This window comes from Thermobia domestica, chromosome 12, assembly GCF_964235325.1.
Source record: "Thermobia domestica chromosome 12, izTheDome1.hap1.1, whole genome shotgun sequence".
In the NCBI taxonomy this organism is placed as follows: Eukaryota; Metazoa; Arthropoda; class Insecta; order Zygentoma; family Lepismatidae; genus Thermobia; species Thermobia domestica.
This window is the reverse complement of record NC_137465.1, coordinates 48,273,053-48,297,851: the sequence shown is the minus strand read 5'-3', so window position 1 is coordinate 48,297,851 and position 24,799 is coordinate 48,273,053.

The window sequence follows — 24,799 nt, the reverse complement described above, 5'->3', positions numbered from 1 at the left end:
TCCCATCAGGTAAAACCCGCGTAGGAAATAGCAGTACATTGTACTGCAGAAAGGCAAGAACAAATATCCTCGCTAAATCTCCTATATGGAGAATGAGTGCTTCCTACAATGCAATTGAAAGGATAACTTCTATAGATGTTTTTGGAATGTCGGAGACAGTATACAAAAATAGCCTTAAAATATGTGAAAATGAAAATATATAAATGTATAACCTTGTTTAAATATATATATAACTAAGGGTAAATGTATTTGTAAGGAACAACACTGTAACTGGGCCTAGAGCCTGTTGTGTTCAATAAATAAATAAATAAATAAATAAACATTAACGCCTTCGTCGCATTTTCAATGTCTCTTACGTAAAAACGGTGTCGCTTTTGACCCATGTTCATTAGACATTTTCACTTAATTTAATTATCACTTTATGGAATCCGTTGGTGTATTATCACGGTATATTTTCATCTAAAATTTTGAAAATAAGACATTCAATTTCATAAATCGTAAATATTTTTTTTAAATATTTATAGATAATTATTGACTAAAATTTCATTTTAATTTGGTACTATATACAGTCTACAAATCATATTTATCATATAGAATTCATTACAAGATGAAATATCTTGTTCTAACGTACAAAGTGATATTCTGGCAACCGTGAGAAAGACATTTTCGTTTCTTATCCCGTATCGTTGAGCAAAAGCCTTGAGGCTAAAACGTTCGTGTGTTGTATGCGGCAGAAAATCAGTGCTAACTCAATTCTCCCAGCGCAAAGTTGTTCTGGAAAACCAGAAATGCTGATTTCTCTCTCTTCTCTTAACGTGAATAAAACAACACAATGTTTAAAACATACCTCGTACTAATACAAAGTATCTTCAAACAGAAAAATAAGGAACTGGAAAATGCAGTGATACACGTTACTCGTTTTGTTTTGTTTAATATGAAGCGATTCCTATGTGATACTTATCTTTCGGACGGCTTTATGCAGAAACGAAACAATTCATAGAAATATATTTCAAGCATTTACTGAGTAAAGGAAAAAGCGATTAATGCTATGGAATTCAAATGCTCATTCTTGGTTTGGAATTCTCGCTTTCAAAATGTCATCTTTTTCTCATCCAATGTGATATAAACGTAATTTGTCAATATTTGTGGATCCCGTGTAGTGAGTTATTTAACGACGCAAGAGTCTTTCGTAAAATTACAATTATTTTTTAAACACAACATTATTGTAGAGTTGAAGAAAGAATGATATGATTTTTTTTTTAATTTTCAGCGACGAAAACAGTGATGAAAGTATGTCGATCATCAAAAACATCGGATTCGGGATTTCAGCGGGTTTACACATTTCGCGGTCTATAGATACCAAAAAAAGTTAGTTTTCGACATTTGTCCATCTGTTCGTCTTAACATGCACGTTCCTAGCAGTTATACCGTTTACCGTATTATTATTATTGTTACTATTAAGTATTATGCCTTTCGGGAGGTCCTGGAACTAATGAGGCTTATTTATTTATTTAGGTTTAACCCTGGAAATGTTTCTTCGATCTTTAGCTTCCTCTTTTATGTTCCAAACAATCTCTTCTATTCATTAAATATTCGATCAGTTGTGTTCTTCTTCCTGTTCCTCACTTTCCTTCCATCTTTCTTTCTATGGGGGTATGAACAAGGCAATTTATTCGCAGATATGTCCAATCCAATTGGTCTTGCTATGAAAGATGCTGGCCAACCATTTTAAAACATCTTCTTTGTTACTTTCTCTGTCCAATTTATTTTCACCATCTTCCTCCAACACAAATTTCGAAACTCTTTTTAAATATTTCTTCTCTAACTTCCGTAGTGTCCAAGACTCTGAACAATACAATCTAATACTCCATATAAGGAACTTGACCAACTTCTTTCGTAGTCCAATATTAAGCCTGCTAACTGAGGGTGATCTTTTCTTGTTGCATGCTTATTTGCCTATTTCAATTCTTGACCTTATCTCTTTGGTTAAGTAATCGTCTTTCGTCAAAATAATTCCTAAATTCTTGTAATTATCAACATCTACAAGTAATCTTTGTTTTACCCTGACTTGTAAGCGCGCGCTTCCACGGAATAGTCCCATAACTTTCGATTTTTCGATGTTAATATCCATTCATATAGTTTTCCAATGTCAAATAATTTGTTAATCATCTCCTGTAGTCCTTGTTCAGTCCTAGTTGTAATAACCGTATCATCTGTGTAGCTAATCTTTTTAATGATCTGATCCGCAATTTTGAAATTTCCAAATCCCATTAGTGCTTCCTTCATTAAACATTCACTGTAAATGTTGTATAATAGAGGCCACATACTACATCCCTGTCTCACTCCTTCCAATCTTTAAACTATTGGTTTGTCCTTTATTAGAGCGCACCTTCACTCGTTGTCGTATGTACAGGTTGCGAATGAATCGTAGGACTCCCCAGTTGACCCCGATTTCTTTCAGTGTTTTCAAAAGTTTCTGGTCCAATTATCCGGTCAAAAACATTTTGACAGTCGACGAAGTACAAACACAACTCGTCTTTACATCAAGAACTCGTTCTGATATAATTCTCATCAGGCCTATAGATCTCTGGTGCCGCTTCCTTAAATTTATATGGATAGATACATATATAGGGTAAGAATAAATTAACTCCCTATTGAAAATTGTTTATATATTTTTAAATATTTATCCAATTTTCACGAAACAAAAAAATGTTCCTTATAATGGTAGAATTGTTATGCATTGCTAAAAAAAAATCTACATAAGCATTACCATTATATACCAGTTTTCATAAACGGTAAGTGATGTAAACGGTTGGGAGTCACATAAGGACGTGACTGTACTTCCACCGACTGGTATATAAATTCTTACAAGTAAATTACTACAATGCTTTCGACTGTCATAGCAGTTCTCACCGGATACGTTGCATCTGAATCGAGCTGTTGAATTATTTAGATCGATTGAAGATCGATCAAGATGCAGCTAAGAGAAACTACGTACGTATATTACGATAACATAATCGAACTTGGCGCCAAAAGCAAACTAGAAAATATACAACGGTTAATCTTCTCTGAGAGTGAGAATGACGGATGGTTATATTTGACACAGTTCTCTATCTCTGTTGACAACAAAAATTATAGCTTGCCAGAATTTCTCTTAAAATATCCACTATTTTTCAGAAAAATTGCCAACTGAATAAAGAGAAACTAAAGATACATGCAATTACGTATTGGCAATTTATCAATTAAATTTTACACTTTAGTACTGAACGTAATAAATTTCATAAAAAAATAATGGTTGTGTAAAATAAAATAATTAAGGAAAAATAAACATTTACACGTCTCGACTTGAAAAAAGAAAAGAGATCGGGACTAGGACTCAATAAAACTGTTCCAACTTAATCGGAACGTCAGGTAACATTAATGCAATCTACATATAGCAACAAATAAACATTAAATGCATTTTTAATAAACTGTAAACTGTTTCTTAGGACAGAATTATACTGAAATTTTCTTATTTCATCTTCCCCTTTTCTCTCTTCAACGAGAGGGAAAATGCAAACCGAACACACTGTTTTAAATGGAACGTAGTGATTTCGCATGCTGAATCAATTTTCGTATCTCTTTTTCTTTTTCTTTTTTTTTTTAAAGTGTTCTTTTCTGCAGTGAGTAATCAAGTGGACGGCGCGTGTTTAGCTACTCTCCCCCTCTCACTCTCTCTCTCACACACAGAGTAGTTCTGTTTGCTTAGTGATGGTTTACAAGTTACAACAGAATTACAAGTTTTCTCTCTACAGAAAATGTGTTGTTCCTGTCTGAGCCACAGAGTATCCTTTGAACGTTTTTGCTGCCTACCTTGATTTGCCTTTGAGTGATAATAATTGATCGCTAAACTCGCCATAATCACACTCTTCAACGGATAAAGGATGATTTTAAAAATAGGAAAATTGAAAAGGTAAGGATGAAATAGAAACAAAATCGGTATAACTGCGCCCTTAGTTTATTAATTAGAATAAAATCGAAGTATTCTTAAAATATGGTTTGTATATATGTGTTATTTATTAGCTATATTATTCTTGTTATACCCTGCATATGTTCAACAATTAGATTAGTTTCATTATTTTGGTAGGTAATGTAATAATAGTTGCCGTATCTATGTAATAACTTATAAAAGTAGATTTTTAATTAAGCTATTTAAAGCAAATACGCATGAAACTATAACTTTCCTTGCATTTGCATGTGAGTTACTCAGAACAGAATGAAGTTTCCTACCGTTAACTAAGTAGAGTTGAAAACTGGATTTTTCATAACGGAAGTGCTTGACAAAAAGGTTGTTTTCATCAAATTCTTCACAGTAAGGAAGTATTTTGAAGAAGATCATTTCACAAAGCGTTAGTCCTTTCTAATTATGAAATGATTACATCCAGAGTTCTTTGACGAAGTAGAAGGATCCCAACAACACTGCACTCACTGCTATAAGCAGCCTTGGCTTCTTTTGGGTTCGTTCCACCACCGCGCAATTTCTAATGACTGATTCTCCATCAATTTCTATTTCTCTGTCTGTAGAAGTGTGAGTCGCTGAATAGTCTTCCAGGCCTTCGCAATTGTCTTAAAACTGATTGGTGCATACCACAGAACCTAACAGACTGCACACTCCAAAAACTACACTTCGCCAGCTGGAAGAACCACAAGACAGGAGAGAACTGACACCAAGCGCTATAGAAGTCCAATGGTATCTATCTCCTGTAAATATAATGTCACAAATAAGGATTCTGGGTTCGGGAGGATTCACGTACAAGACACGTCTTCCATGCTCAATTTCGTGCCTTATCTCTGGCCAATACACATCCAGCTGATCTGAGGGTCGTAAGTCGATGTCCATTCCGAAATAGAGAGAGACGTTGTAATCAGCAATGTCGCCTGTTGGTTCCTCAGCTTCCACTAAATTCATGACACTTGACAGCACAAGTATCCCAACAGTCGACATAACAGCTGATGGACCAGCTAATCCATCTTGCATGGCCGCAACAGCTCTGGCCGATTCAGACCCTGTAAGAGTGACCACTGATCCTATTGATAATGTCAGAAGGTATGACGAAAGAAGTGCCTGGTATTGTTCGTAGGAATGACGATGAAGTCGATTCGTAGTCCAACGTTGACAACACTTCTTCCTCACTTGGTACTTACTGAAGATCTGGATCGCGTGGCTCTGAACTACAATCTAACTGTTTAGTGTTACCTTCGCTCGTCCCATAGTGAATGCATGAAGATATAGTAATCTCTTTGAAATTATTATGCCTTTCCATTTTATAAATATCAGCAAACTTCTTCCTTGTATATGCAAAGCACAAAAGTAATGTTTAGTATAATAAATTACAATGTTTTTAATTATTCAGATTTTTTTTACTTTTCTTCGCTGTAGAATAGTATGCGCCAAAATATACAGTACCGAAATGAAAAGATAAACAAAACTACATTATTGTCATCTGAGAGTTTATTTCTCCTCAAAAGAAATTAACATACACACTACATACATACATATAGTAATTAGCCTGTTGATTTACCTGCGTAATGTAAGTGTTCAAAGTGTGCACCGCCTCGCTGTAGACAGTGTTTATATCGTTCACTTAGATTCTCAAACATATTCTGAAACAAAACTTGCTGCAGACTTATGCAAAAGAAGATTTGCTCACCTAATGCAGGCACAGTTCTTGGTGGATCTTCATAGTTGAACACACTCTGCTTTAACATTCCCCACAAGTAGGCATCAGGTGGTGAAAGATAGTGGGAATGGTACGGGTATTGGAAGTCAGTACCACGGGAAATGATTCGCCCTGGAAAGTTTTCCTGTAAAATGGCTAGATATTCTCGAGCGGTATTTCTGGTTGCCCCGTCCTGTTGATACCACTGTCTATTCATCTGAATGTTCCTTGCACGACAGAATCTTCTCAAATCCTGAGGAAATGGCTCTATTACAAAACCCGTGTAGTGTTCTTGGGTGACGGTAAGAGCATTGCCTTCCTCATCTTCAACGAAATAGGGGCCTAATAAACCATGTACTGAAATTGAACCATATCGTCACAGGTGCACCATGTAGGGTTTCCGGACGATATTTGGCCGCTCAAAACCAAGGAAGCGAGTTGTCTAGCGATTGATGTAGCCGTTCAAGAGAATGGGCCACACATTCCTCGTACACCATGGCCAAAAATGTCCCACAACACACCATCCTGGCTCGCACATCTGGCTCCGTCAAGCATTGTGCAATCTGTATCCGGAACGAAAATCCACCTATGTCCTTAAACAATCGGCGAACGGACGTACTGCTGACGATCAGTTTGAAGGTCGTTCGTCGTAGACTTTGTCCGTCATCGGGGCGAATGCAGCACCTGCTGGGGAACACGTGCGTGATTCTCATTTAGTCGGGACAGTTACTAGTTGACCAGACTTCCTCTTCCGCTGACACTGTACACTTTCAGAAGAGCAAAATTTCGTAACAATAGGCATCATAAATGTGTTACTTGGTGCGTCTTATTAAACTATTTTCGGAATAGTTCTGCCACCTTTATCAAACTCGGTCCACTTTCATGACCACTTCCGTATGAGCAGAAATAATGCTCAACTATTAATACTTTTTCCTCCGTCAAGTATTCGTAGTTGACCCATTTTCAATAACAACTGCACAACACAGCTTCCTCTTCACTACTGCGAACACGTGCCGCTGGAACTATGTCTAGTCGACAAACGCAATTATGTGTTCCAGATGCGCGAGTTTCAGTACTGTATATTTTAATGTATACCGTATTGTAGTATGTCTCAATGGGATAAATTTATCACTTTATGTAAGCAAATGGCTACTACTTTGTAGTACGTCAGCTATAGATATATTAGCTTCTTCTATTATGTTGTATTTATATCTTAACACATTATATTTTAAAATATTTTTCCATTCAAATCGGAGGTGTGTGTGTGTGTGTACCCGGACTCTCCAAGGTATGCAAAAGAGGAAACAGTACTTTTATTACTTCAAGACTGGTTGCTGCTTTTGACCAATACAAAAATGACTGATAGGGCAACAATATATATTCTAACACCGATAGCAGAAGCATTAGGACAAATTGTAGACGAAGTGGAAATAAATAGGTCTTCCTTTCAACAATGCCAAGAGAAACTTAGCAGCGATGATGCGCAACAGCACAAAGCACTTGTACAGTGCATTAAGTGCGTTAGGTGTGAATTGGAACTGGAAACTACTGTCGAGTTTGATAGAGAAACTATCAACTAATTACAATTGTTATAAAAGGCTCATTGTGCTCCCATTGTGCTTTTATCAAGAACATACTGTTTCTACTGTAGTTCATTCACTTGAAGATTATACCTTACTAAAGTTCGTGCAGGCAATTTGGTGTGACGCTACTTTCTGGAATGTGGGTCATATCAACAGTGTTTGCATTCTTCTAGAGCAGGAGCTCTAGAAATTGCGATACAATTATAATCAACAATATTTCCGATACAAGAGGTGAAGTGCTAAAATTTGTTATAAAATTTGTAAAAACAAGACATCACAGAGAAGATTATAAGGAATTATTAGAAGTGACAATTGTATTCCTGGATACTATACATCCTCGAGACATTTGCTTTCGTTTGTTTCAAGCAATTCACCATGCAAAGTGGATGAAAACAAAGCAATATACTATTTGAAAATATTTCCCTTTTGTGAAAAATTTCGTTTAAATAAGCAAGAAGAAGCAGGACTTCAATAAGTATATGTTTTTCTGGCATGGTTCTCTATTTGCATGCTTCATTTTAATGTGCTCAAGCATTCCATTCATCGTTGCATGATATACAATTTTGGAAAGGTGTGTAGAGTTATAGAAAGTAGATGTTTGACTACCTGAAGTGGCTCTTTCTAAATTTTCTCGTAGTCTCTGGTATTTGAAGGAGGACTATGTAGCGTTGACAATTTGCGACGACCAAGTTAGTGTAATACGAGAAATGACTGAGAGAATTAGAGCAGTTAGGGAAAACATTGAAACAGCAAGGAGACTTGAGATGTGTGAGGAGACGTTAGAAACTCTTGTGAAACGAGAAATCAGTGTTTTTGTTACAGCAAACACACAACACTTTCTTCAGGGATTTTCAAAGTTCCAAAAGAATTTCTTGAGTGCGATCCGATTTCGTAGTCAAGTAACGATGACTATCTTCAAGGAAAGAAAATAGTTAAATTCCTCCACGTTACAAAGATGCAGCAGAAACTAATGTGAAACTATTAGAACACAACAACTTAAGGAAAGTAAAGTTTTCTTTTTAGATAGTTAAGAACCACAGACACTATTGTTTGCGACAAAATAAATTATGCAGCAACCTAGATTGAAATCTTACAATAAAGCTACTATATAATAAATGTTTCAATTTATTCTATATTTTCTTAGGCTATGGAAAACAATTATTCAGATTTATCTAGAAGTACAGGTATTTCTTTCATAAGAAATTGCATTGAAAACTTTAGGTCGCCTGAGGCACAATTTAATATTATTCAATGGTGCTAGAAAAAATCAACAATTTATTTTTGTCCATATAAATAAAGGTTACCCTAATATATACAGAGTAGCTCAATAATATAAATAGTGTTCACTTGTGTATAACTGTCAACTAGATTAACGGAAACGTCCCATTGTCAGTTTAACGTCCCAGGATCGTACCCTTTAGGCTAAGGGAGACCATGATTAAGATGAGTGAATAATAATGAAGAATTGTTGGAATTATGATTTGGGAGGAGCTGAAAGTGCCCCGAGAAAAGCCACGGGCACGATGTTGTCCACTAGAAATTTATTTGACCGGGGATGTAACCAGAAACCCCATGCACACCAGAGGTAAGTTATTAAATTGGAATGATTGGTAAAGAACTGATGAAAATTGTGTGTCCAAGTTGTTGGTAGTTAGCAGCAATATACTGGCGATGCCATCGAAGTGCTGCACAGACTGGAACGTACCAACATGATATTTGTGCATGAACGTTTGATGGCTGATCGTATGTCATACAATGTGTGAGGCTTTCGTCCACAAAATTCTTGACAATCCCCCATATGTAAAAGTCTAGAATAGTGAGGTTGGGGGAATGCGAAGAACAGTTGATAAACCATCTTCTACTTGTTCTTTGAAAAACTAACTGACAAGATGATGGTAGTGGGGTAGGGCACCATCTTGTTGGAGATAAAACCTCTCGTCTCAATAGAGGTCTCGAATAGGAGGCAAGTGTCTAACGTCTGTAGTACTTCTCACTGGTAACTGTACTCTTAAATAAGAAAACAATCAAATCACGATAAAATAATCAACATCATACGTTAACTCTCCTGTAAATTCACGGCTTTGTCCATGTGAATTTCAGGACTAACAGCTGACTAGTAGACACAATTCTGTCGGTTTTCTGTGTCATTTAGTTTGAATGTATCTTCATCAGACCAAACAGTCATCTCTGGCATTGTTTTCCGAAGTTGTCCACCATGCTTTGAAACCACTAATAGTACTCCAATTTACAGTTTGGATCGTTCTCTTTGATTTCGTGAAGCTATCTTGGAATGTAGACTTTCCACCACCAAAATCCAATCACCAAACTGCGACAAACGACTTGCACAGCTTATATAATTTTCTCAGGCATATTTATCTCTGCTTTCAGCTAGAGAATTATTCTAACGTGGTACGAGAGTTAGCAAAACTTGTTGCTATGACAAATCGTCCAGAACGGTTTTAGTGCACATATCTAACACAACCATCAACTTCGAATTTATCTCGAATTCGGCAAGGTGTCGGGGTGGTTGTTTCGAATTCTTTCCGCTATTATCGTTGTGCATCACTGATGGTTTCATACTTGATGTACTTACCTCAAGACCGACTTCTTTTCTTGAAGTGTTAGCCTTGCAGTCATATTGCTTCACTCACGCGGCGTGTATGAAAGAAGAAAACGAAGCCATTGTTGGGATACAATGAGATAACAGAACATCAAACAATAAACTATACCATTAACACTACGAGGAATGAGACGTTTTCTGTAATCCGTTACAAACTTATTCACCATTACACAATTCATAATTGTGCTATTGGATCAATATTCATACCCGAAAGGCAGTAAATTTCTACCATTCCAGTTTCAGTTGGTAAATAAAAGTGCACGCAAAACCTATCCTTCTAATGCTGAATCTATATATATATTTGGCAGGGTAAAAGTTAAAGTGAAAGTTCCAAGTCACTTTGTGAAAAGAAGTGTTAGGTTCAAAAACATATGTAGAATAAGTCAGAATTTGATTTTGAAAGATGGCGGACTTCCACAGGCGATTGTGAAAATTCTAGCAATAAAGGAAACAGTTGTTTTTTTAAAAAAATAAGAAAAGTTGCGTTAGTCAGAGAAACAAATACAATTTAATCAGCTTTAAATTTCACTTGTCTGTATATAAAAGAATATCGTTATCTATTACTGTTTCTGCTAATGATGATGAATGCTGAAACCGGAAATTGAGGTGCACGAGGTTCCGGATTCGATTTTCGGCTAGAAAACGTCAAATATAGAGCACTGTGGTTCCGAACCCACCTTGTCTTTTCCTATATAGCCTCACTGTTGACGAACAATCTGAAAGAAGGAACTAAATTGTTCACTGGAGAGTTATGTAAATACCGTTGTAAAATTAATATTAAACAGTTGAATCTGAACTGTTCCATCGTCAACTATAGTTGGGTTTCACGCCTGCCTCTATTAGTGAAACATGTTTTTTGAATAATTTAATTTAGCAACATATATCAAATAGATTTAACGGAATATACAGTATACCAGATTGGTAACTAAAATAGACTTTTTGTCCTTATTAGCTAGTATTTAGAGCACAAAAGGGGAAGAAAAAATAAAAGGCAGCAGTGACTGCAACCCTGTTAAGCCCTTTAATTAAGGTTTGGAGTCAGGATCGATGTCAAAAGTGCTTTCTCTTGCATCTGTGTGTGTGGGTGTGTAGGGAATGTGTATGTGTCGGAGCTTTGTCTCATTTCCCCATGTCGTTCTCCTTCCCTCTCGCTCTTCTCTCTTCCTTGTGAGCCTCCCTGAGGAACAGACTGAATTCCGGGTTTTCTGTGTGCAGTGTGTGAATTAAACTTTCTGACGAGGGTAGAAAACCAAACACTGAGGAGATTTCCTTCCTCCTAATGCCGTTTTATTTTCTAAAGGAGAAAGACGGGGGGTGGGGGATAAAAATTCTATGTAGCTTGTTTGAATTTCCTTACTCCTTAACTCTGTCTTTCAACCATATCGGTACCGAGCATTAAGTGATAGTTTGTGTATCACTTCTGTAAGTCATTCAACACGAAATTGGGACCTTTATCTCTTTTCTTTATTCATCCATATTCATCCGTATAATCAGATGTTACAATTAAGCAGCATGTTATAGAATAAATAAGGTCAGAAAACTTCTAAATTTATTTATTTTATTTATTTATTTATTTATTTATTTATTTATTTTTTGTATTTTGTTTACCTATAGAAGAAAACAGCATGGACTATCCAAATTTACAAAAGTATATACATTAGTCCTAGAGATCACTTACCAATTTTTAGGTTTGAAAATTTCCAAATTTAAGTGATGACCCCGGCCCAAAGTTTCAAAGGAATTTATCATGCTATCCATGCCCAATGAAACAGAATAGACAGAATACTTAACAATATAACCATATTACCATCTTAATAGACCTTTGGGTAATAAATTCAAAATACCGCTTCATGTTAATTTAATTTTCCACCGAAATACCATTTTCCGCAGTGTTTCTTTCCTATACGTTTGGCATTTTAATGATAAAAGGATGTAACGTGAGAAAACTAAATTTACAGAAGCATGGACTCTATTTGGCCGGATTAAAGGGGAGTCTGAGGGGGCTATAATCCCGGCGTCGAGGTGGACAGCGGCCTTCACTCTGATAAAAATCTCAACTGGTTATCTAAAAAGAATCATGAAGATACAATGATCATATAAAATAAAATATAACCAAGAATATGAAACACATTCTCTTAACTTTTCTTTTGTACTTTAACAGAAATGTATTACGTGAAATCAACAGGGGCCATATATTTTTTCTAGCCCTTGGCCTCCAGATGGGTTAATCCAGCCCTGATTTGCGTGTTGGAGAACATTTGCCAAATTTTGATTTTTGACAATTCCCAAATTTAAGAGATGATTCTAAGTGTCTCTTCCAAAATATCAGAGAAGTACATCAATGTACGTTTGCCCTTTAAAAGATAATTGCCCCTTGTACTAAACTATATAAAAATTAACACAATAGAGCTTCGTTACACAAGCTAAATACGTAAATAACTAACCACATGGTGAACATTTGTTAATTTTTCACCATAAAAGGGAAAAAGCGAGACCAAACAAATTTACAAAGGTAACTATTTTTATTATTTGTGGCTAGAAACAGAGATTTGAATGTATCCAAAATACCAAACTAAAAATACTCTGTTTTCAATATAAATCAATCTCGGCCTTAGCCTCAGATGCTAGAAGACAAAGATTGAATTGAAATCAAAGGGTCGATCTACGATCAAAGGGTCGAACTAGATAAACGCATTTACTTTACTATTGTTATGTCGTGTGTTATTACACTTAATTGTCCCATACTGAAATAAGCTAATAAAATTCCAAATCTAAACGAGAATAACCTAAATAATTCAGTTTATTCCTTGTCACTACTACCGCATCCATAAATAATAAAACAACAATTTCCTAATTATCCTACTCAAACCAACATAATTAACAAAACTATTAGCAGCACATTTGTCTACAATTATGTCTTTTATCTAAGTAACCAACTGGTTCAGTTGTTAACTGCAGTGTGTATGCAAAACGGAGTTCGATTCCCGGTGAAAACTTAGGCTTCGGTAGTTTTCAATGTTCACGCAATAAAAAAAAAACTATAAGAATTCTATTCAGAAAGTTTTAGGGGTTATAGTATGGTGCAACTAACGCTCCCATGAAGAATCTATTATGAAATAGATTATTTACAATAAGGAGCTATAGTCCGTGTCACCTGAATTGGCGTGTAGCATCAGCCAAAAAGCTCGCAGTTCGCTGTTACTAAGCTTTCAGGGAGGAATCTAACCATTCAGAATTGGCCACAAATACGAACAAAATCAATTGTAAATGATTGGACTCCTCCCTAAAGGTTTAGTAATATCGCACTGTGAGCTTATTGGCTGATGCCTTACGTCAATATTAGACCTTATATACATAGTCGTTTTGATGTATGATTAGCGCCATACTAAGAGTTTGACTAACGTATGGCTGTGAGGAGTATATTCACAATCTCTGATTAGCACGTAGTAGTTGACTAAGTTAGTCACATGTGACTAATTAATTTAGAGCAGAGGGTACCCTGGCTTAGCCACGATTTAGCCACAATAGACACAGTATGAGAATACAAAAACAACTAATTACCTTACTTTCTTTCCTTTCACTTCATCAGGCGAGTTAACTCTGAAGCATCTATTAAGCCGAGTCCTCTACAATAGCAGAACTGTGTCTCAAAGTGAGAGATGCGTAGAAAATTTCCAGTTTTCTGTGATATTCTCATAATTATAACATAATCCTTCAATTGTCGCTAATATTAATTGACTTCTACTTATTCCTTCTATAAATACATCCCTCAGAAGTCAATAAGTTAATTATAATCCGTTTTCATAAATATTTATAAGTTGTTATATTGTCAAACAACAAAGAAAGCATTTCGAATTTCGTATTTCATATATTTTTACTTTTACAGAATACACAAGCGCACATCTAGATTTCCGTAGTTGCCACATTTAATTTTCTTACCCGATGTGTTGGGATTATATTAGTTAATCGTGCCCAAATCATCTTATTAAACTGAACTCCAAGCAGACTCTAAATAACAAAAAGTACACTCTCCTTTGTACAGAACTAACACGGCACTAACTAATCGCGTTACTAACACTTGATTAACGAATTCTCTCTGAATAGTGCTCATTCAGCCGCTTACGGAAAAACTAGTTAAGAAGAGGCCAAAATACAAAGAGGAAATAAATAAAAATTGAGAGAGATTGATAAGATTGACAAAGATAATCCAAGATAAAAGAGGAGAAAGTAAATTGAAGTACAAGAAGGCATGAGGTTTCCCCTGTGTATGGATCTTTATAAAACTAGAAAGAATTACTAAATTCAGAACTAAATAAGTGCATTATATTTTGCAACAAATATCTGGAGGACATCAAAATACTAAAGCGAAAACAAATAATTGGAAACAAATAATTGATAACTGAGAAATAATTTGATTACATATAGACCTGACTGTATGACTTTAAAATATACTGATAGTAAACTGGAGTAAAAGATCTTATCACTAGCCTAATGGATAACCTGGGTATTTTGGTTGTACGAGGCCCAAGGTTCGATTCCTACAAGAGAAACATTGAATGCAGAACGGTGTATCAGATTCCACTTTAAACGGGAGTGTTTGTCTTACATAACATTGTTGCTGAGAAAGGATAAAGAAAAATCAATCAATACAGCTTCATATAAGTTTATTCAATCGATAAAGCGAAAACGTTGGGCTCACGGACCCCACTTAAGTTGACACGAACTAACAAGAATCGCCATGTGGAGATGTTCAGTCTTCTGGGTGTAAGGAGTAATCTGGAAGATTTCCTGCATCAGAGTTTTATTTAAGATGATAAGTGTTCCTGCTTTTGTGAATGTTTCTGAACAAGTACCTTTTTTTTACAGGATAATTCGTGTTACTATTCGGTTCAAAATCTCTTGTCGCGAATTCTGTCGAGGAATTTGAAGCTTAAAATATATAAAACGATAATCATGCCTGTTGTTCTGTATGGTTGCGAAACATGGTCGCTTACTCTGAGGGAAGAAGATAGACTGAAAGTATTTGGGAACAGGATCTGAGAAGAATATTCGGACCCAAGAGGAACGAGAATGGAGAATGGCGGAAGCTTCATAACGAGGAACTACATAGTTTATACGGTTTACCCAACATTGTTAGGGTCGTCAAGTCTAGGAGGCGTAGGTGGGCAGGTCATGTAGCTAGAATGGAAGAAAGTAGAAACGCTTTCAAAGTCTTGACTGGTAGACCCATAGGAAAACGACCATTAGGAACACCTAGGCGCAGATGGGAGGATAATATTAAGATGGATCTCGCAGAGATAGGAATACAAAGTAGAAACTGGATCCAATTAGCTAAGGATAGAAGTCAGTGGAGAGCTTTTGTGAACGCGGCACTGAACCTCCGGGTTCCATAGGCCATAGAGTTAGTTAGTTAGTTAATGTTCCTGCTATGACAATCGTAAAGGATAAGGCAATTAGGCAATTGTTGGATAGTAATCAACGTCCTGGCAAGCTTCTTAAACAATCTCTTCTCCGACAGATTGTAAGCGTTGTTGCTGGTATGGTGATTTACGGTCAGACTGATTCAGCATGTCTTCCTCAGGTGAGATGAATTTTTCAATATATATCGCAAGTGCAAATTTGTCATCAATCATCCAGCAGTAGTCAACAATCATTATGTATCGCACAACAACAGTGCAGGCTCTTTATAAGTTGCAGTATGAAACGATTTCTTACCCATCGTATTCCCCGATATCCCTTCCATTGTCTATCACCTCTTCTGCAACCTTGAGCACTTCTTGTCAGGGAAGTACTTCAACTACCGTATTCCCAAATATCTCCCCGACTGTCTACCACATCTTCTGCAATATCGAGCACTTCTTGGGAGTACAGAACATTCAATTGCCGTATTTCTCAATTCCTTTTCCACTTTCTACCATCTCTTCTACTATTTCGAGCAGTCATTGTGAGGGAAGAACATCACTCAATGATTTTCCCAATCTCTCTTCCATTGTCTACCACCTCTTCAGCAGTACTTCTCGGGAGGGAACAACGTTTGTGATGATCGGACAGTGCAACGTGCAGTTGAGGACTTTTCTTATTGCTGAATTAGAACCTAAACTTCTTTCGCTACTGAATACAATTGTTATCTATGAGACGACAAAAGTGTATGTTTACAAACGGCAAATATTTGATTAACCAGTTATTGTAAGTTCTTTTGGAACTGAAGCAGTTGGCGTGGAAATTTCACTCGCATCAACCTAATATCATAAATGGATTAAATGGATTCGGAAGAAAAGTATAAAGCACAATTATATTAGCAATCTGGAAGCTTAAAAGTAAAATCAAAAGTTTTGCAATAATATCATGTATGGGCAATGCATGAAGCAATAAATCAGCATCATAGGATTTAAACTTATTTTCCTACTTTTGATAAAAGAAAACGTTTATTATGAAAACAATAAAATTGCAAAAAAAATTTACAACCCTAGAACTAAGCATTTTTTTTATATCTGGTATCACGTCGAGAGTGTAACGTTGGAAATTTATAAAGGTAACCAAGAAAGTTCTGCCGCTTGTTGTAGAGTGTGTTCAATTGACCCTCACACCGTGCGTTGAACGCGAATTAAGGTAACGGGAAGATGAGTTGTTGGTGTGGGTATATCCAACATACTACCTGATTGTGGCAGTTCAGTTACATGGTAAACTTGCGTAAGGACAAAGTGAACATGGAACCTCCACAAAGCGTCATTAGGGTGTGAATAATGTACGAGCTCAAACTGGGGTCAAATACCGCAGCAACGGAGCTGAATATATGCCAAGCCTTTGGTGAGGGCGTCATGACTACACAGACGGTGCAGCGGTGGTTTAACAAGTTTAAGGACGGTAACGAAACACTCGAAAACGCACCACATGCAGGAAAACAAACACATGTACAAAATGATCTTCAGGCTGCAATTGACGCGAACAGTGGCGAGGTGTGTGAGGAACTGGGAATAAGATTCAAGTTGGGTCGATGGGCTCCACATGATTTGACTTCGGATCAGAAGGCAATATGAGCAGATGCCTGTGTTTCTTTGCTGTCTTGTCTGAGGAAAGAACCATTTCTGGACAGGGCTTGGGCATGTAATGAGAACCTCCACGGGGCCGTCATTATTGGTTAGCATTCCATGAACCGGTTCCAAAACAGCCGAAATCACTGCACCAGAAGAAGATCCTCCTGTGTGTTTGGTGGATTGCTCGCGGCTATCGTACATAGCGAATTGCTACCAGCTGGTCAAAGTTTCAATGCAACTGTGGACTGTCAGCAGTTGAGTCGTGTTCAAGAAAAACTTAAAACTCCGGAGCCAGCACTTCTGAATCGCAAAGGGGTCCTCCTGTTACAGGACAACACTAAGCCTCACGTGTCTAGCATGACACGGGACATTATTCTACGCCTTGGATGCAAAACACTGTTGAATCAGCCATACTCTCCGGACATTACACCGTCCGATTATAAGCTGTTTCATTCGTTGGACAATCACCGTCAGTTCAAATCCCTAGCTGAGGCGCCAAATGCACTTGATAACTTCTTCGCTTCACGCCCACCAAGTTCTACTACGATGGAATCCATGGTCATCCAGAACGTTGGCAGAAGGTCATCGAAGCTGGTGGGGACTGTTTTTGATCTTCCAGGTATGTCTTAGGTGGCATATCGATGTTAGAAACTGGTGGCTGAAAAAGCGACGAAACTTTCTTGGTTACCTTTATAATGGCGAACTATCTAGTAATAACTATAAAGTATATAGACGGGATAGAGGTGTTAAAGAGAGAGGGGAGGTGTTCTAATTGCAATAAAGAAACAAATACGGTACATGTAGATTTACGTTAAATGACAAATTAGAAAAATCTTTGTGTACGGGTGAATTTTCAAAGAAGATACTATTATATTGTAAATTTGTATTTTACACCAGGATCTAAGGTAGAGGAATATATTAGTTTTATCGATTCGTTCGAAAATAATGTGGCATTTCATAACAGTAGTTTTATAATAATTTTAATCTCCCTTTAATTACGGGTGCCAAATGCAATCTACTGCTTCAAGGACCAAGTTATAGAGCAGTTGATAATTTTATGAATTTTTATAATTTAAGATCGATTAATAATGTTAGGAACAAAAATGGAAGAACTCTGGACTTAGTTTTTATAAATATAAAAAAAAATATTTTAGTAACTGAAGACGATTCACCAATAGTTCGACTAGGTGAACACCATCCTCCATTAATAATCGAAGTAAACTTCCATGAAAGTAATGGTTGTCTGTATACGAAAAATAGTTCAGCGTACAGGTATAACTTTCAAAAAATGGATTTAAAAAAATGTATGAAATACAGGGTTATTCAAAAAGAAAGAACAGATTTCAAACATTTATTTCTTTCAAACTACAAAAGAGAGAAACATGATTCGAACGTTACGTGATTAAGAAAAGTTTACAATTTATTGTTATTAATTATGGTGTGCATTCAATATGAGCACCGTGTGTTACACGACAAATGTCAAAACGGTGGCCTTTTATTGTAGTCGTCAGGATGCAATGTTTGCAATAACTCCAGTTTGTATGGCTTCCTGTGCAGACGATGTTTTAGAACTCACCATACCGTTGGTTGAGGAATGTTAAATTCTTTGCTTGCTCGTGATGTGGATTTCTTTGGGTTCCTTTCGTAAAGTGTAGGAACACGCTCGACATTCTCGTTCGATGTGCGTGGTGGTCCCGTGCTTTCCCCTTTACAGATGCAACCTCTTCTACGAAGTTTCGATGCCACTCGTAAATTTGCTTATGATGCGGCGGTTGTTTATTAAATTAACGGCGAAATGCTCGCTGGACTGCAACAATGGATTCAAGTTTTGCCAATTATAGCACACAAAAACTCCTCCTGCTGTGACGCCGCCATTTCACTACAGACAAACAACAAAAAACAGCGCCAATGCGGCCGTGATTGAAACTTCTATCCGGGCTGTTTAACTGTTTAATTGTAAACTTTTCTTAATCAAGTAATTTTCGAATCATGTTTCTATCTTTTGTAGTTTGGAAGAAATAAATGTTTGAAATTTGATCTTTCTTTTTGAACAACCCCGTATTTCGTGAAACGGATTGGTCATTTCTGGAGAGAACTGGTAATTTATATTTAGCTCTAGAGTAGTTTAATGCTGCAATAACAAAAAAAAAAAAAAAAAAAAAAAAATAGCATAACCGTACCCAAAAGAAAACGAATCCAAGTAAAACATTTCCCTGTTGGTTCAATAAGGATATACTAGACATGATTAAGCTAAAGGAATACTATAGGAAATACAAAAAGCAATCTGAATATAACACAATGTTGTATAAAGAATATCGAAAACGATTAAAAATAATGCTAAAGAAAGCATATATAGAGTACGTAAGTGAAATTGAAGACAATATTATAGTGGATGCAACTGCATTCTGGAAGTTTATTAAAAATAAAAAAAAAGAAAGATCGTCTTCTACAAATCAACCAATGGCAGTAAATAATAAGAATTTATGTGATGTTAAAAATATAGCTGATGGTTTTGCAGCATATTTTGGGTCAGTGTATTCTGAGAACAAAGCACTTTACAATATATGTGAATCTAGCAAAATGCACCTAAATAACTCATTAGTGTTACACTCCATAAATATAGGTGGATATAAAACAGGAACAAAAAAAAATTAAAACCCAAAAGTGCGAGTGGCCCTGATAACAAACCATCGTATGTACTTATGGCTTGCTGTAAAGTTCTGATGTATCCTTTGTGTACTATTTACAATCTAATCCTGAAGACCCAATCATTCCCCAGTCTCTGGAAAGTTACATGAGTCTATCCAATTTATAAGTTGGGGGAAGAAAATAAGGTAGAAAATTATAGACCTGTAAGCATAATATGTGCACCTGCATAAATATTAGAACAAATAATATATATGGGTATTTTTAATCATATTAAATGTTTTGTTTCTGAAAACCAACATGGTTTCTACACGGGTAGATCAACATTGCTTAACTTGATAAATTTTACCCATGATGTGTATGATGCATTTCATAGAAAAATACAGGTGGATACTATATATAGATTTTGCTAAAGCTTTTGATAAAATTAACCATGACATCTTATTACAAAAACTTTCTATCTTTGGCATGTCTAACCAAATATTAAATCTTGTGGCTTTATATCTCAATAATAGGAAACAGTATGTAATATACAGGTATGTAGAATCTTCTAAATAAGGTGTAAACTGAGGAGTTCCACACTGGTCCAATTTTTGACCATTATTTTTCTTGTTGTTTATAGACTACCTTCCGACCAAAATTAAAAGTTCAAAGTGTCTCCTATATGCTGATGATATTAAAATATAGAAAGAAATTAATAGTTACGATGACACATTACTGCTACAAGATGATGTAACTGATATATACAATTGGAGTGTAGATAATGACCTCCCATTGAATTACAAAAGGTGTTACTACTTATTTTATGTAAGTAAAACAAACAACGAAAGATATACATATACAATTAATGGTAATACTATATCAAGAGTATATTCAATAAGAGACTTGGGAGTTACCATGCATTTTAATTTGTATTTCATGACCACGTGCAAATTATTAGAAATGACACGTATAAATTCTTAGGGTTTGTAATTAGAAATTCAAAATATTTTCATAATTTGTATACTATTATTGTGATTTATAATGTGTGGTTAGATCAAAATTAGAATATTGCTCTTGTATATGGAATCCATATCAGAAATTTCTCCAGGGACAATTCGAACAAATTCAAAAGAAATTTTTAAGATGTTCATATTTTAAATAATAAACATGTCTGCCTTTGAAAATAAAATACCGTATGTTGCACTATTGAAAGAGTTTGGCTTTATACCGTTAACCAACAAGAGATAATATTATAACCAACTATTTCCCTATAAAGTCATAAATGGAATAATATAAAACAGTTCCTTTTTAGATAAAATTAGTTTTAATGTAAAACAAAACCATTTAAGAAGTCGAGAACTATTTTATTGCAAAATAGCCAGAACAGAAACTTATCAAATTTCGCCACTTATAAGGATGTGTATGAAGTATAATGGAATAATGACAACAAATAAAGAGATAGATTTGGATTTTAGTAGTAATATTGTGGATTACAAGAAGAAATTAGGGAAGGTTAATAAAATGTAAAATATTTTGTAACTGATTTTATAAAATGTTTAATTTGTAAATGGGTACATGAGGCTCCTACTAACATTAAGTGTTTTTTTTAAATTTAGTTTTGCTTAATTTTATTTTTACTTAGTTCTTGTGGAAGTGAAAAGTGAAGCTTTTGAGATGTTACAGTTTTACAAATAATATGTATATCTTAGTTTCTTTAATTGTATATATTTCGTCATATCATTCTTTTTGTATTTGCGTTTGTGTTTTTTTTGTGTGTTTTGCATAATATGTATACAAAATATATATTATGTAAGCCCCCTGTAATTGGAGCTTGTACTCTGTTGGGGGTAAACAAATATTACAGGTAGTTTGTAATGAAGAATTGAATATTGAATTCGTTTCAACAGAAACCCGGTTCTTACAGTTCATTTCAACATACATTTTACATCTTGGAACTCACTTCCAACTACGAGTAAAGTAATTAACCCTTATACGCCGAATACTATATTCGTCATTTTGTAAAATTGTATTTAAGTCTTTCAAATCCGAGTTTCTCTTAATCATTAAACTAATATTTCTATATGGATATATATAACATAAAGACAAGTTAGCCAAATGAAAATACCATCTGCTGTCCATCTGGAGTACCCGACGTTGTCGACTGAAACATTTTGTTACAAGCGTGAAACAAAACACGATAAACTACACACATGTGTATCGTAATGAATACATGAAGGATAAAAACATCGTAGCTCCCAGTCCAATTTCATCATGGGAACGAATGATATCTATTTTTGTATGTGTATGCGTTTAATAGGCTCTTAAGCACCGATACTTGTTTGAGTACCACCTGCCTATCAGAAATGACATAAGGAAATTTCCATATTGAAATTTCAAAACAAAATCCACAAAATGAATCTCTACGTCTAGATTACTTTAAATAAAAGACCCTTTATCTATCTATCTATCTATCTATCTATCTATCTATCTATATATATATATATATATATATATATATATATATATATATATTAAGATTAAATATTCCTGTATGTTTAAACTTAATAGCAAATTCCTCAGATTTAAAATACGAGTGCTGACAATAAAGTAATGAGAATTGTTGAAAAAAACAACTTCTTACATTTTTAACCAACCGCAATGTGATCTCATTCAAAGTGCCCCCCTTGTGATTATTCACACTTACTCCATCGGTATTTCAATTGTTGATAACATCTCTGTAACTCATCTTTTGGGATGCCTGAGAAGTCCGTGTTACACCTGTTTGAATGTCTGTTTCTGTTTCAAATGGTGTCCTTTAAGAACTGCTTTCACCTTTATGAACAAAAAAAAAAAAAAAAAAAAAAAAAACACATGGGGCGATGTTCGTTGAATACGGAGGGTGTGGTAACACTAATGGATTTTGATGCAGAATACTGCAGAACAGACAGTGCAGCATGGGCTGGTGCATTATCGTGATGGAGGAACCTGGTGTCAGTAATCTTTGGACGCGTGTTCTAGGTCTTTCGAGAATTTCTATGTAGAAATGTTTATTCACTGTCTGCCCTAGAGGTACCCATTCTTTATGGACAATTCCCTTGGAGTCAAAAAAGCACACTTCGTCATGCGGGCTTTCTTTGGTCCTGGTTAATCTTTCGAACATCATTGCGCACTTTGGCGTTTCGTTTCGGGGTCACATTGAAAACTCCAACTTAAATCATCAGTGATAATTCCGTTCAGTAAATCCGGGGTAGATTCCACTTGGTCCAACAAATCAGCTGCCACAGTCCTCCAGTTATCTTTTTGTTGCTGTGTGAGATTTTTTGGATCCAGTTTGGCACACGCTTTTCGCATTTCAAATTTCCAGTTAATATCAGACGCACTGTTTCTCGATTCATGTTCAGTTCATTCGCAATCATTTTCACGGTTAATCGTCTATCCGCTCGCAAAAGTACTCTCACTCTGTCTGTGTTCTCCGTTCGTGTTGTTGTGGGTCGCCCACTGCGGTGTTCATCTTCGATTTTTGTTCTGCCTTTTGCAAACATTGCATTTTATGCCAACAATACACCCGTGCCCTTGATAACACTTCATTTCCAAAGGCCTGTTGAAGTTTCCGGTGCGTTATCACGGCAGCCTCACCAAGTTTCACACAGAAGGAGATTGCGTAGCCCTGCTCAATATTATGTGCTTCCATTGTTGTGAAAGAGGTACAACACACGACCACACTGTTCAAACTCTAACTCCAAATTAAATAATATTTCGGGAATGCCACGTGCTGTGCTGGTGGAGCAGCCCCAAGGTCACACGCTGGAAGTGGTTTCAGTCTGCAAGGTTGCCAGCATCAATTAAAAAAAAAACATTCTCATTACTTTATTGTCGGACCTCGTAAATGTTATTTGTTGGGAAAAGAAAGAACTTACGGTTGTTAGATAGTACAGCGCTTATCTCTGTTGCGCGGGGTCCTAGTTCGGTTCCTTGCTAATTAAGTTTGTGGTGGGCAACACCATATCGGTGGGTTTCCTCGGGGTACTCTTGTTTCATTCCACATTCTTATTCCATCATTTCTTGTACCATCATTCGCTTGCCTTAGTCATCTATCTGCTTTAGACTACAGAGCATATTCATGGGAGGTCAAACTGAAAGATTTCATTTTTAGGAATTACACTAATATTTTTTTTCAGCGTATGCGTAAAATCACCAATGAAATCGCTCTGTTCCATGATCCACAAGTACAATCAAATCATAGCTCAGTTTACAAGTAATAAAATATTCTTTCAAATATTATTGATGTTAAGTGGACAAATTGTTCACAGAGGAAAACAAACGTTTGTGACGTACGTAATAACGTAGGTTACATGGGTAAATTCTTAAGTTTTTGGACTTAACGTACGACTATATGTAACATCCTGGAACAAACATATAACTGAAAACGTATTTTTTTAATACTTTCCGTATAAGTGTTCCATCCATACGTACTTTTCGTATGGAAAAAAGAACTGTATATAGGTTGTAAGAAATACTTTCCGTATAAGTGTTCCATCTATACGTACTTTTCGTATGGAGAAAAGAACTGTATATAGGTTGTACGGAATACTTTCCGTATAAGTGTTCCATCTATACGTACTTTTCGTATGGAGAAAAGAACTCTATATAGGTTGTAAGGAATACTTTCCGAATAAGTGTTCCATCTATACGTACTTTTCGTATGGAGAAAAGAACTCTATATAGGTTGTAAGGAATACTTTCCGAATAAGCGTTCCATCTATACGTACTTTTCGTATGGAAAAAAGAACTGTATATAGGTTGTACGGAATACTTTCCGTATAAGTGTTCCATCTATACGTACTTTTCGTATGGAGAAAAGAACTCTATATAGGTTGTAAGGAATACTTTCCGAATAAGTGTTCCATCTATACGTACTTTTCGTATGGAGAAAAGAACTCTATATAGGTTGTAAGGAATTCTTTCCGTATAAGCGTTCCATCTATACGTACTTTCCGTATGGAAAAAAGAACTGTATATAGGTTGTAAGGAATACTTTCCGTATAAGTGTTCCATCTATACGTACTTTTCGTATGGAGAAAAGAACTGTATATAGGTTGTAAGGAATACTTTCCGTATAAGTGTTCCATCTATACGTACTTTTTGTATGGAGAAAAGAACTGTATATAGGTTGTAAGGAATACTTTCCGTATAAGTGTTCCATCTATACGTACTTTCCGTATAAAAAAAGAACTG